The sequence below is a fragment of the Miscanthus floridulus genome, chromosome 10, assembly GCF_019320115.1.
Source record: "Miscanthus floridulus cultivar M001 chromosome 10, ASM1932011v1, whole genome shotgun sequence".
Classification (NCBI taxonomy): domain Eukaryota; kingdom Viridiplantae; phylum Streptophyta; class Magnoliopsida; order Poales; family Poaceae; genus Miscanthus; species Miscanthus floridulus.
Genome location: NC_089589.1, coordinates 100,404,639 through 100,418,606, shown reverse-complemented (window position 1 = coordinate 100,418,606; position 13,968 = coordinate 100,404,639). Strand labels below are relative to the sequence as shown.

Genomic DNA, 13,968 nt, shown 5'->3' with positions numbered 1-13,968 from the left:
CGGTCAATATCGTCACTGACTATAGGGTCTAGCATGGGCTAAGTGGACTTCCAGGGATTCCATGACAGTCATGGATAGCTTGAAGTTGATATATGATGCTCGATACATGACAGTTTGCAATTCCATCATAGACGGCCTTTTATGATGGAATTTGGGGATATTGTGATGGATTCTGAATGTTGTGTATCAACACAAATCTTGTAGTGGTCTATGTTTACATGATGGTTTGTTGCATAGAATTTTTAATGATGTGGTTCAAGCACATGAGCTAAGAATGCATCGGCTATAGATACATTGTACCTTTTCGATAGATAGATAGATAGATAGATAGATAAACATACAAACAAAATAGAATTGATAATTGTGGTGGTAGGTACAGATAGACAGACAGACAGACAAAGAGATAGGTTGGTAGGTAGGGATAGACAAATAGATAAAAATAAAAAATAGACATGTAAAGATAGATAGATAGATAGATAGATAGATAGGGATTGATAGAATAAATCATCAACAAACACATATATAGATAGGTAGGTAGATGTAGATATTGATAATAGATATAAAAAATTATTTAGAAATGAATAAAACTAATTTTCACATAGATCCGTACTTCTATATAAACAACTGCACAACAAAAGAAGAAAAACAAATACAGTTAAGAAGTGCACCTCTCATTATCACTAAAGAAAGTCAGTCGCGAAACAGAGTGAGAAAAAAGGGAAAGAGTAGTATTGTCCTCTCTTAGTATGGCGGTCATCAAATGCAATACAGCGAGAAATGTATACCTGACAAGTTTATTTTCCCTGATACTTGTGATCATGTGTTCAACCTCTCTATCATGCCAAGGTATATACATATATATACAGACAGAGAGAGATCACTACTTATACATCGAATTATTACATATTACTCCTTGTTTTTCTAATAATAGTTTATTTTTGTTTTGTGCTAAGTCAAACTACTCTAACATTGATGAAGTTCTTTTAGAAAAATGTTAGCATGCCCAAGTTCAATAAATGCTGTATTAAAACATATTCATTGAAAAATTAGTAAAATTATTTTGATGTTCTAGATGTTGACAGAAATTGACATAAAACAAAGCTAGAGGAAAGTATAATTTGAATTGGAGGCAGCACAAATCAACGTGTTTTGATTATTTTGTATTGTGTTCATGCATGTGTAGGCCAAGAGCAGCCCCAGGCGGCACGCGGTCACATGCCCCTTTTTACGCCATGGCCGCCTCATCCACCTCGACCAACCCCACATAGTATGTTGCAGGCAGAGCAACCGCAGGTGGTATGTGGTCATCATCCCCCCAGGCCGCCTATGCCGCCAATGCCACCAATGCCTCTGCCGCCAATGCCTCCTATGCCGCCAATGCCGCCAATGCCTCCAATGCCACCTATGCCTCCTATGCCGCCAATGCCTCCTATGCCGCCAATGCCGCCGCATCCACCTTGACGACCGCCACACAGTTTGTTGCAGGCAGAGCCAAAGTCAGTGACGTGCTACCCTAACAATAACAAACTATCTCCGACTGGCTGCGAGCAGATGTGCAACGAAAACGGCTTCAAAACAAAAGACAGCTCCTACATCCAGAGACAGCATGCTAGGCCTTGTTTAGATTGCAAATTTTTGCAATCTGGACACTGTAGCACGTTTTGTTTGTATTTGACAAACTTTGTCTGATCATGGACTAACTAGGCTCAAAAGATTCGTCTCGTGATTTACAACCAAACTGTGCAATTAGTTATTTTTTTTACCTACATTTAATGCTCCATACATGCGTCCAAAAATTGATGTGATGGAGAGAGAGTGAAAAAACTTGAAATTTTGAGGCAATCTAAACAAGGCCCTAAATGGGAATGCTGCTGCCCGCATTAAGCAATGTAACTGCAAGCATTAGTTTGATGGCAAAACAATAAAAATGGTTGTTTTTGTTGCCTAGATGCAGTTGATGTTGTATTTAATTCATCCTACTGCACACAAACATCTGGGGTATGGGCGCAATAGCTAACAACGAGCGTACTCATCAATTTGTAAAACTGAACAGTGAATGGTGCTGGAAAATGGCCGGCATGCAACACGAAACACACAAAGTTACTATGTACTAGCAAAAACAATGGATGCATGAAAACAGTGAACTAAGGGGGCTCCTAGAACAAGTGGTTTCTTGTTGTTATTGAGGATGCCATTGGTGCAAGAGATTTAATAGAAGAGAGACGGAAATGATCTCTCAATGGACAAATCATGATTTTCGCTCCAGAATGCTTGTTTCATGTTGAGGCCATATAGTCTCGTTTCCATTCATGGGCCCTGCCATCCTCTAGCTGGCGTTAGGGAGCTACTGCTACAGTTTCGCTTGTGACGGCAGAATGCTACACCTTGCCGACGTTCTGCCACGGACATGCGTGTACAGCTGCCACTCAATGTCACCCTCGGCAATCACTTGGCTCCGAATCATCTGCAGCCACGCTAGCCCTTCCGCGTGCCATTCTGCTCACCTATGCTCTCTCCCAATAACTGTTGTTGTCCTATACGACTACTAATAAAAAGTTTTTTTGAGACTGGCTGTTTTATTTACGGAGATGGGAAAAATTTGATGGCATCTCCAGAAATGGACTCTAGACTGTGGAGACCGTCAATTCATTTTAGAAGACACTTTAAAAAGACTCCCTCCTAAAATTAATGAACAAAGGTCGGCCTTGAAAAAGTTGTCCATCTTTAGAGGTAGAGCTCTTAAGAGGCCCATTTAAGAAAATAGGTCCAAAGCCCAAAAACACATTACTAGATTCACTTGTCTATAACAAACATAGGGTTTCAGGCTCCACACCACCACCCACCTTTTTCCCACCATGCCATCTCTCAGCAGTTCTCTCTCCCCTCCTCTCCGTAGCACTCTTCTCCCACATTAGAGCGCCACCGCCTATACTTCTTCGATCTCCCTCAGTCCTGTCACCTCCAACCACTCCAACCGCCATTGCTCCCCACCCCAACCCAGTCGGTGACGTGCATCTTGGGGCTCTCCTCTGTCCACGGCATGTCCAGTTCGGCTAAATGGGTGTAACAACCTGGGTTTTCGAGCATAAAAAAATGCAAGCTTTTTAAATTTTTTCCTACAATTTTGTGAAGCATGTAGCTTCTAGGTCAAACCCAAGTCTAAACCCGAGGCTTATCGATGTAGCTTCTAAATCGTTGCATCCATTTCGATTTGTTTGTAGAAGTGTGCCGGTGCTCTTGAGTCGGTTTGGTGTTTGAGTCTTGTTGGAGTTTGGAGTGCACAAATCCGTAGCAAGTTCCCTCCTCTTAATCTTTTTGAGTCCCTCTCAAATTCCCCTTTTGATTTCAACTCAATATCTCTTTTAAATTCTTCCCACATCAATTAGCAAAAATAGAAAAATCATTCTTTTTTCTCTCCCTCAATTCAGCCCACCAGGACTTCTCCTTCCGCTCAGCCCATGCGGCCAGCATGCAGCGCCACGCCTCCCTTGGCCCAGCTGCGCGGCTTGCCTCTCCCGGCCCCTGTAGGCCCATGCGTCAGCCCTCGCAGGCCCAGACAGCCGGCACCGCTCCCCCCAAATGCTAGGAGCCACGCGCCCTTGCGCTCCCGGATGCCGCTGCTGCCACTCCACGTGCCCCTCCGCAACCATGCCTCGACGTCCGTACCAGGAGCCAACGGATACGCACCGCGTGTCCCTCCCCTTGCCTAGACGCCAAGGATGGATGGAGCCCCTAGAACCCTAGCCCGGTGCCCTATAAAATGCACCGCATTCGCTGCTCCCCTCGTCTATTTCCATCCGCCGACGCCCTCTGCTTCCCCTTCCTCCCACCGTGCCGTCCCCACTCATCGCCGAGCCCTCTACAACGCACGATGCCTTGTCATGCCATGCCACCAGCCAAGCCACCTCCTTGAGCCGCTCGCCACAGCGACGTCGTCATCTGCGACCATCGTGGGCTCCTACTTCGCCACGCCGCTGAGCTGCGACGCCCTGACTGTGGCCACCTCTGCTCACCATCACCAGGAAGCCGCGGTGTCGAGCCTCCACCACCATGCCATCCACCTCGACGAGCCTTGCCCAAGCCCGTCCTCACCAGCGCCACGCGTTGCCCGCTCCTTCCTCATGGAGCTACGAACGCCAACGAGCACGCCACCACCACAGCGCCTCCATCCCATTCTCCATTGCCGAGGTCCGCCTCACCAATCACCGTTGAGCACCCCGAGCCATCCTCTGCTGAGCATCTGCTCCCCCTCGACCTCGCCATCCTCAACGTAGAGCTAGAGCTCCACCGCCACGTCTACCTGCTCCCCAAACCCCGGCGGACATCACTCCTCACCGCTGGCTTGGCAATAGCGTCACCACCAGGCCACGGACGTGCCATGATGGCAACCAGCCGCACCTACTGCCACTCTATGCCTCTGTGGTGCCCTGCACGCCGACACCAACGCTCTTATGCTGAAACCCTGGCATCCAGCCCTGCACGCCAACGCTAACCCTGGCATCCAGCCCCTCCTCTATCGCTGGTGAGCCACCATACCCGAGCTCTACCCTTTTCCCCTCTCACCGTTGATCTCGTTAGCGCCTATGCTGAAACCGGCCTTCGTGCCATCATTTTTCACTGCCATTGGGAAGCAGTCGGCCCTGTAGCATCCTTCGTCGACTCGGGCCACCACCATAGCCCACCAAAGCCACGACAGCAGCACCACCTTGCCGGAGCTCCACCCTCAACGCTGGTGAGACACCAGTGCCCAAGTCCCCTCTTTTTCCCCTTTCTTGCCATCGACCTTGTCTAAGCCCGGCCTCTGTGCCGCTGTTTCCATCGTCGTAGGGGAGCCGACGACCCTGCTGTGCCGACCAATGGCATTAGATGTGCTGCCTACCTCATTGGCCGCCTTGCTCGTTGCCAGAGCCACGTCCAGCCACCTACAACAGGCCGTAGCCAGCCAAGGGTGGCCCGCAGCAAGCCACAACAGCCCATCACCATCAAGGTCAAACTTTTCAACTTCGTCGATGCCATCCTTGACGTCGACAAGACCCTTGTTTTTTCATTTCCTTACTCTTCTTACTTGATTCATGATCATCTACATGGTACCTATATCTATGACTGTGTCATTCCTTCGTGCCGGTCTATCTTGCTGCTATGGATGTGTGTGCTACTCCACCGCCGGTTGTCGTGTTGTAGTTCTTGTGTGTTCTTGTGTGTGTGTTTGTCGTCGTCTGGGAACCATGCCTTCGAGCCGGTCGAGGGATCATACTTTGTTTGGTTGTTTCGGTCGTGGGTTCTTCCCGCCATGGCTATAATGCCGAGCGTAACCCGCTCCCTTGCTTCTTTGTTGGCTTTGTAGTATTACGATCGCTAGCTCCTATCCATGTCCCTAGGACATGGCCATTGTGGACTTGATGTCAATATCGATGCGGCTCTTACCCGCACATTTCGAGGCATGTGTGACCTAGTCGAGTGGGATACGAATAAGGGGACAACCTTTGTAGAACCGTCGGAAGCCAACTCATTTAGGTGAAGCTCATGGCCACGAGTTGCCTCGCCATGACCATCAGGCTTTACCTCTTTTGCTCGCTTGTTTATCCTAACCATCTCGTATGCTTATACCACTTTGACCATAGCGTTCCTTCGGATCTAGTAGTGACAACCACATCACTACGAACCTTAGGGATAGCCTTATGCTGATTTAGTTGCACGGTCGTGTTGCCCTATGAGTGGGTTCGGATCGTGTCTACTTTCTTCCAACCTTCATCCGTTCCATGGTGAGTTGGTCGAAGGAGTGCGGATTCCATTCTTCTCTCCTCTCTAGTTCTCAATCCTTGTTGATCCAGTAAGATGTGGATTGAGCCCTTCGCTTGTTTGGTGTTTATTGCTCTCATGAGTCCATTCCTTCGATTCCCATCGTTTGCTATGGCGAGTGGATCAAAGAAAGCTGAATCCCGTGTCCCCCTCTTTTGGTTCTGTCGTGCTTAAGCCCTTGTATGCTTGTACCTATTTAGACCATGGCATTTCTTTGGTTCTTGCGGTGACAACCGCAACGCTAAGAACCCTAGGGGTGTCTTAGTGCATTTAGTGCACCTAGGTCATGGTACCTTACAAGTAGTTTGGGCACTCGTGTTCTCTTGTGTGTCGCTCCTTTTGATGCCTCGTCTCTTCCCATGGCATGTGGATTGGAAGAAGTAGACCACCTCCATTCTCTTCTCTCCCCTGTTCCACCCTCTATTGGTTCTTGTTAATTATAATGGCATAAGCACTGAGAGAGATCGGAATTGCTTCCTTTCCCCCTTAGCCACTCTTTTTGATTCCCGTCAATCCCCATGATGCACGGATTGGAAGACCACGAGCCATGGTGTTCACTTAAGATGAGCTAGGGTCTATGCCATTTTTATTGAAGCCGTACAGGTCGGTACGATCGACCCGAAAAGTACTGGCTAGGCTAAGACTTAAGCTTGTGCTTAGGAAACAACCACTTCGATTTCTTCGGCCCAGGGATCGGACATCCACCGAGAGGGCTAAGTTGTTTTCCCTAGGTGTTCTTTCAGTGTAGTTGTTCTTTCATGTCTTGTTGCCTTTTTAGAGTTTTGATTGCTTTCTGTCTTGTCGCTCTATCGGGGTAGTTACATCAAGGACAACGTTGATTGGACCAGAACCTGTTAGAGGAAGGAAATGCAGACAACAATAGGACTTTGAAGAGATCAACTATGAGCACACTGAATATCTCGGAGATGACCAATCAACAAGTGCCACATCCCACCCAACCTCGTAGAATCCTATTAGGAATGCAATATTGAAGATGCTAGTGCTTTACTTTTATGCAAATGATCTGTGATAGGTTGCATGGTAGAATTGCTTGTAAGCCTTTACCTTGTCGCAACCTATACCCTTGCACGCCCGCTGTTAGGCTAGATGCTCGATTACTTACATGCTACTGCTTCTATTATGCATTATATCTGTGATGTGATGCTTGGTGGAGGATTGTTTGCGAGTGGCTAAGGCACATGGTGCCGCTAAAACCAGTGATAACTTGGGGAGATCTTGGCGTGCGTTTTGAGTGTGTGGTGAGGGTCGAGTTGACCGAGCAGGATTCTATGATCAGTCCTTGGACGAGTCTTGCCAGGGGGATACAACCTGGGCATTCCCCATGAGAGGTACCTGTGGCGGGTATATGTGAGATGAGGAGGTCCTGTGGTGGAGTGTCTTTGTGGGATGAAGCTCCACGATGTAGGTGCCGCCGAGGCACAGGGCGTTGGTTGGCCCCTTTGAGAAGATGTTTTGTTCAGTCACCCTAAGGACTTATAAGTTCTAGGAACTAGTTCCAAGGAATCCTTGCACCCCACTCGCTCCCATTCGGGTAGGAGATGGTTACCGGGCTGACTAGGACGGTGCCCCTACTATTGGGATGGAAGTGGATGAGTGTAGGGAGGTATGGGCATATGGGGCACACCCTCCTAAGATAGCATAGTGACCTCTGGTCGCCCTGTACTACGTCTCACAGTCTCAGCGTGCCGGTGGACTCCAGGGTGGCCCAGGGCTGAGTGATAGGGTGGCATCGCACCGGTTAGAAGGCAATCGATATCAGCCTAGGTGGGGCACCGCCGATAATGGTGTATCTTGTGGGTAGTGTAAACCTCTACAGAGTGTATGGTTGACCGATCGATACATATCTCGACTTTTCGGCTATGGACCTTTCCTATGTTACTGCTTCACTTGACTAGTGAGAGGTGTCCTTTCTTCTTCACCCCCTAGGTTTGGTGTTGGTTTCCGGCTTTGGGCGTTGAGGCAAGGTAAGAGCGGGAGTCGTCCTTTTCACCTAGAGAGTGAGAGAGTGGTGAGATGTGTGTGATGGGATGGGTGAATGTGTGGAAGAGATGGGCTAAAACTTGATGAACTATTATAAAATATGGATGAACTTGCATAGGAAACCAACAGCCATATAGGTCTTTTGCTCTACCCTTGCATTCCACTTACTACAAAGTATAGGGTGGGAGCCAGTGGCTAGTACAAATCATACTGAAAGGTATTTGGCAAGTTTTGGATGTCATCTATGACGACAACAATGGAGATTAGAAGGGTTAGATGGTCTTGTTCCTGTGCTCAAGTTTGGTTGAGGAAATGAAGTCTATACCCGCTGACATTCTAGGCTGACTCTGATGATTGCCCGTGAAGGAGGAGCCTTCACCCACCGACGTGCTATGTCTACTCTAATGAAGATTTGTGTGCGTTCCGATAGGATAACGATGTACTTAGGTGTTTTACCAAGTGTTGTAATGTCTTGTAATCTTGTAATTCCGTGATGTATGACTGTGAAATCAACTGAATAATGATAATGTGATAGCTTGGTGTTTCTGGGATTATCACATTATCATGTAATCTGTGGATTTTCCTTCGAGGAAATCGTGGATCATTTCAATGGGAATGCTGCTGCGCACATTAAGCCATGTAACACAAGCATCTGTTTGATAGTAACACGATAAAAATGGTCGTTTTGTTGCCTAGATACACATGATGCTATATTTAATTCGTTCCTACTGCCTACAAACATAGCTAGACAACGAGTGAACTCATCAATTTCTAAAACTGAACAGGGAATGGTGCTGGAAAGTGGTCGGCATGCAACAGGCACCACACAAAGTTACTTTGTACTACTAACAACAATGGATGCATGTAACACTAAATTAAGGGCACTCCTAGCACAAGTAGTTTCTTGCCATTAATGAGAAAGCCATGTCATCAAGAGGTTTAACAGAAGAGACAATTCGGAAATGACTTCTCGATGGACAAATGATGGTTTCGGCTCCAAAAACCAAAGAAAAACTTTGTTGCGTGTTTTTTGAGAGGTGCTCTCGGTGCTTGCCACGCAGTACTGCTTATTGTGTGTTGAGGCCACATAGAGTCCTTCTATCCATAGGCCCTTGCTGTCCTCTTGCTGATGTTAGGAGGCTGCTGCGGCCTTGCTCACTTGCGATGGCGGTGGCAATGCTGCACCATGCGTACCGACGCTCCACATTGGCCATGCGCATACACCTACCACTCAAAGACACCCACGGTCATTGCTCCGCGCTCTAAATTGTCTGCGGCCATGCTAGCCCTTCCGTGTGCTATTCCACTCTCCTATGCTTGCTTCCAATACCTGTTCTCGTCCCATACGACTACTATAAAAAAAACAAACTGGAGACTGGCATATTTATTTACAGTGATGGGCAAAATATGATGGCGTCCCTAGAAATGGACTGTGGGCTTCAGAGACGGTCTATTCATTTTAGGAAACCCTTTGAAAAATGACCACTTCCTAAAATTGATTAATAGAGGCCTGCCTTTGAAAAGGTGTGTATTTTTAGAGGAAGACCTCTTAGGAGGCCCATTTCAGAAAATAGACCCAAAACCCAAAAATACATTACTAGATTCGCTTATATACCAAACATTGGGCTGTGGGGCTCCCAAACCACCTCTCTCTCTATTCGACCACAGCACCGCCCCTCTCTCATCTCTCAGTGGTTCCCTCTCCATTCTCAGCTGTCCCTTCAGCGATTAGAGCATCGTTACCTCCACTTCTCCGAGCTCCCTCTGTCCTGTCACCATCCATCGACTCCAACCCTTGCTGCTCCCAACCCCAACCCAGCCAGTGATGTGCATCTCAGGGCTCTCCTCATTCCACGGTGCACATTCAGGGCACTTTTCCGATAGCGGTGTGCGGCCCTGGAGGCGTTCGATGGCACCCACGGTCGGATCCATATCGAGGTGGGTGTGTCAAGCATCTGGTGGGCTCCTCCAGTGGTGGCGCGCAGCCTGGGAGCCCTGTGGTGATTGATGTCCACGGCCTTATCCACCTGTGAGGGTTTGTCATGCGGCCTGAGCACTCCATCAGCAGCACCCATGGTCGGATCCAATGATGAGGGTCCATCACGTGGCCTGAGTACTCCTTCGGCGGCACCCAATGGCACAAAGCACCACCTCTGTTGATCATTATTAATAATGACTCTTGAGTGGCTGCCTGTGTTTGTAATTGTTTTTTGACAGTCTTCAATAGTCTTCTGTGTGCTAGTTGCGCAACTCATCACCATGCTGCCTCACTGCCCACGCTTGCCCCTAAGCACGCCATGCCACTTCCATGCACCTACACTACTATGGACACAGTCTTTTGAGGTGGTTAGAAAGGGTTTATAGACATGGATAATTCATCTGCCTCTACCAATGTGTCTCTAGAAGTCAATTATTTCCAGAGGCAATTGTCTAGCTGTCCCAAGAAATAGATTTTTTGAAGTCGAAAGGAACATGAGCCATCTCTAAAAATGGATTCCTTGAGGCTGCTAAGGTTCCCAGTCACCTCTAGAATATTTTCCCACCAAAACTAAAACTTCAAATTTCAAATTCCGAACACATATAATGTGTGTGTATGTATATGTATGTTCCTTTTTTCTAGAGATTGTCACATGTTCTTCTCAATATGTGTCATATTTTTTACCTCAGCAATGTAGATCAGCATTTTGTGATCAGGGAATAAGAGGGGTCGCACATAGGACACATATGTATACTAGTTTAGGTATAGGATACCCTACATTCTGGAGAATTGATCTCGTATGGTCGAGTGTTTACATGGACACTCATGAGATTTTCTACTACTAACTAGCTCTAATGAGATACTGATTGAGGCTCCCTACCTCGCCTTATATAGTCCGGGAGGTAGGGCTACAAACAATCGCAATCGGTTACATGGTTTCCTAGTTTGTTACAAGGAAATCTATCGGATCCTATCGGATCAACACTAAAATCTTGGTTTCCAAGCCTCTTGCATCGGTAGCTTGGTTTCAGGTCGATGTAAGATAAGGGTTCAGTGGCGTGAGGAATCTGAGCCACCTCGTCTTCCTCACCCTTCCTGTTCTGCTAGTGATGCCAAGATGTGTGAATCAGCACCATCCAATCCATGTACCCGATCTTTATGGTACGCCTACAAAATCAAATGTGTGGAGTTCTTCGCTCAACACACAATTCCTTCTTCCTCTTGAAGTTCTTTTGTTGAATAGGTTTGTTGAGCATCCACTGTGTCATGAATGACCCGGTGTTCTTGCTTTGCAATCATGGTCCGATGACCCGGTGGCGATCTAGGGGTGCTTCGGTATATGCAAATTGTACCCCACATTCTCGGTCCTGACCAGCCCCTCAAGCCTCGAAGCTCTCTTCACCCAAAGGTGTGGGCAGAACACACGTTTGAAATGAAACCGAGTGTCAGGCAGCCCTGTATATGGAAAATATTTGTTATTGTACACCTTGTGACCCGTAGAAGGTCATTGTTATTATACATTGAGCACAAAAATTTATATCGAAGAAATGAAGTTCTAATCGGTGGACCTGAATCCGAATGGCTCTAATGTTTCCTTGAATTGATTGAGTATTTTCTTTGAGTAGAATGCATATTTTCCTCTAATAGATCGAGTAAAAGCACCATTAGTGGATAATGTCATTTGGGCCATGGCTCAGTCGCAGAGAGGCGGAGTCAAACTGCCATACATCGTGTACAACTTCATCCAGTGACACAAATCAAGGATACCTTTTGTTGGGTACATCGACTACCTCCTAGACCAGGGTTGAGGCTTATCGATAGAGTTATCTTACAAACGGGTCATAAGATCTTAATCAATTTAGGCTGCATCTCAAATAAAATATGGGTCGGATGGTACACTTAGAGAGACTGTCGATTGAGCTATAGGCATTTTGCGAAACATGCATCGACGCCTAGCACTCGTCAAGCTATGAACGTGATGAACAAGTGGCACCTGGGTACTCAACATGGAGTATCACTACTAGAACAAGTACGCCCGTGCTAACGCTACGGCTTCATTTGAGGGATGCACATGGAAACAACCAAACTACAGTGGTATTTCGTCACATAAATAGAGTACAACAAGATAAATAAGAGAGATTCCAATTCATTGCATCACTTCACTTTCAGTACATTATAGAAAATTTTCCAGTACATATGCCAATACGCCATTCAGAGAATGTGTATTATACAACTGAATTTAACAAAAAAATACATCAGAGCTATAAAACATAAATTCTCAATTCTAGCTATCACTACTGATCTGCCAATGTTGTCTTTTTGCTTCAGGTGATGTCCAGAACATTTGACTGACCTTTTGGACCTGCAATGGCTATATACTCTATCAGTACTACACATTATTGAAAACAGAATTAAGTTGAATTAAGAACGACAAGCTTAGAAGCTTAGACAAAAGGTAGGCGCCTACATTTAAGGGGACCTTATTCTTTGAACACACCAATAATTATATCAAACATAGGTTGCATAAGTCTCAGTCTACTTCGTAAGAACAGAAGTTTAGGCATTTTGATTACTACAATGGTGGTCAAAGGAATATATTCTTGCAAAAAGAAAAAACAGGTTGTCGGCTTCATCATGTCATAGTGAATCACATTCATAGAGTGCATGTACTCCAATGCCTTTCAAGTTAGAAAAAAAGGAATTTCCCTTACCAGGTCTCTCCTACAAACTGTGTGCAGTTCTTTTTTCTTTTTGAAATCATACTGTTTGCAGTTCTAACTGTATGAAGTAATGAAGAATATGCTCTGCTTCTTGCAATTGCGCATACTAGGAGGTAGTTTGGTTGCTTTCAAATTTTAGTCTTACAAAATAAATAATTCACAGAATCTCTGGTAATGGAAGTGAGACATATAATGAAATTTCTGTGATCAAGTGTAAGAGACATACAGATAATTTCATTATATACTATATTGCCGGCAGCAAGAATGAACTACAATTAGCTTGCCGATTACACAAGAAAATTTTAGGCAGTTTTTTTTTTATCATTGCAATGTATTTCTTCTCTGGTTGACATCTTCCATTCTTTTTAGTCTACAAATAATGTACAGATTCTGTATTGCAACAAGAGAGAAAAGGACGCCTTAACACAGACATCAACTCGAAATTCGACAATAATCATTTAAAATCCGTCTTGATTTATCTAAAAACAAAATGAACAAAGCCTTAAATTTCAAGAAAAAACTCAATGAAGGTACAGAGCGAAAATTTCTAACAGCCTACAAATGATAGGAAAGATCTGTACTCATCGTGCATAAGTAATAATCAGTTATTCTATATTCAGTCCATCTGTTTTTGGCTTTTAACACAAAAAAAAATCCCAGGATACAGCCAAATTTGACAGGTACCTTAATTCTACTGGATTTCGTGTAGATACAGCCGAATCACTCGCCAAGCATTACAGTTGAGTTTGCAATCATGTGCACACTCTAGAAATTTAAAGAGATACATATACATATGCTACGTAATAAGGAGCAGATCATGTAATTCATCCAAATGATGACTCATGATTTGGTACAACTTCTGACCTGGCTACTGTGCGAACGGACATGCAGGTTTGGAATAGACCACGATGATCATCATGGAAGTGCAGGTGCTGCAGTGCCTGGAACCAAGTGCCTGGATCAAACAGCAGCACTGGTGTGAGGGGCTCCCTGTATGCTCTCACTTAACTAATAAATCCATGATGAGATCACTCAATTCCTCACTGAGTGGTCTGGAAATCCTGACTCAAAATGTGACCACAAAAGTCATTCAGAGAGGATCAACGCATTAAGTGGATGGCGCCTTGAACATGTGCACAAGATCATTTATTTGCTATCCAATAGGACAAGTGATATAAAAATGGCATGGGTTAGGCATTTCATCAAATGGTTACCAGCTATAATCATCAAACAATTTATGTATTCACAAATTGTAATGTGTAGAAAAACATTGTTTAATCAAGCAACATGTATTAACTAAACCATAGATGGAATTTGCATGTAGAGCCATACCATGTGCAAAAGGCAAGGAAGACATTTGTCATCGATCAACCACGCGACCACCACAGACAGAGGGTATACATTGCTAAATAATACACCACAGATAGAAATAAGAATTACCTGAATCTGGCTTCCTATGGGAGGATTTTC

The 13,968-nt window shown here is 45.4% G+C and overlaps 1 pseudogene; it reads left to right on the top strand.

The window, feature by feature from the left end:
• The first annotated feature begins 746 nt into the window (after window positions 1–746).
• Window positions 747–13,480, top strand: LOC136489138 (sulfated surface glycoprotein 185-like; annotated as a pseudogene).
• Window positions 13,481–13,968: the final 488 nt, after the last annotated feature.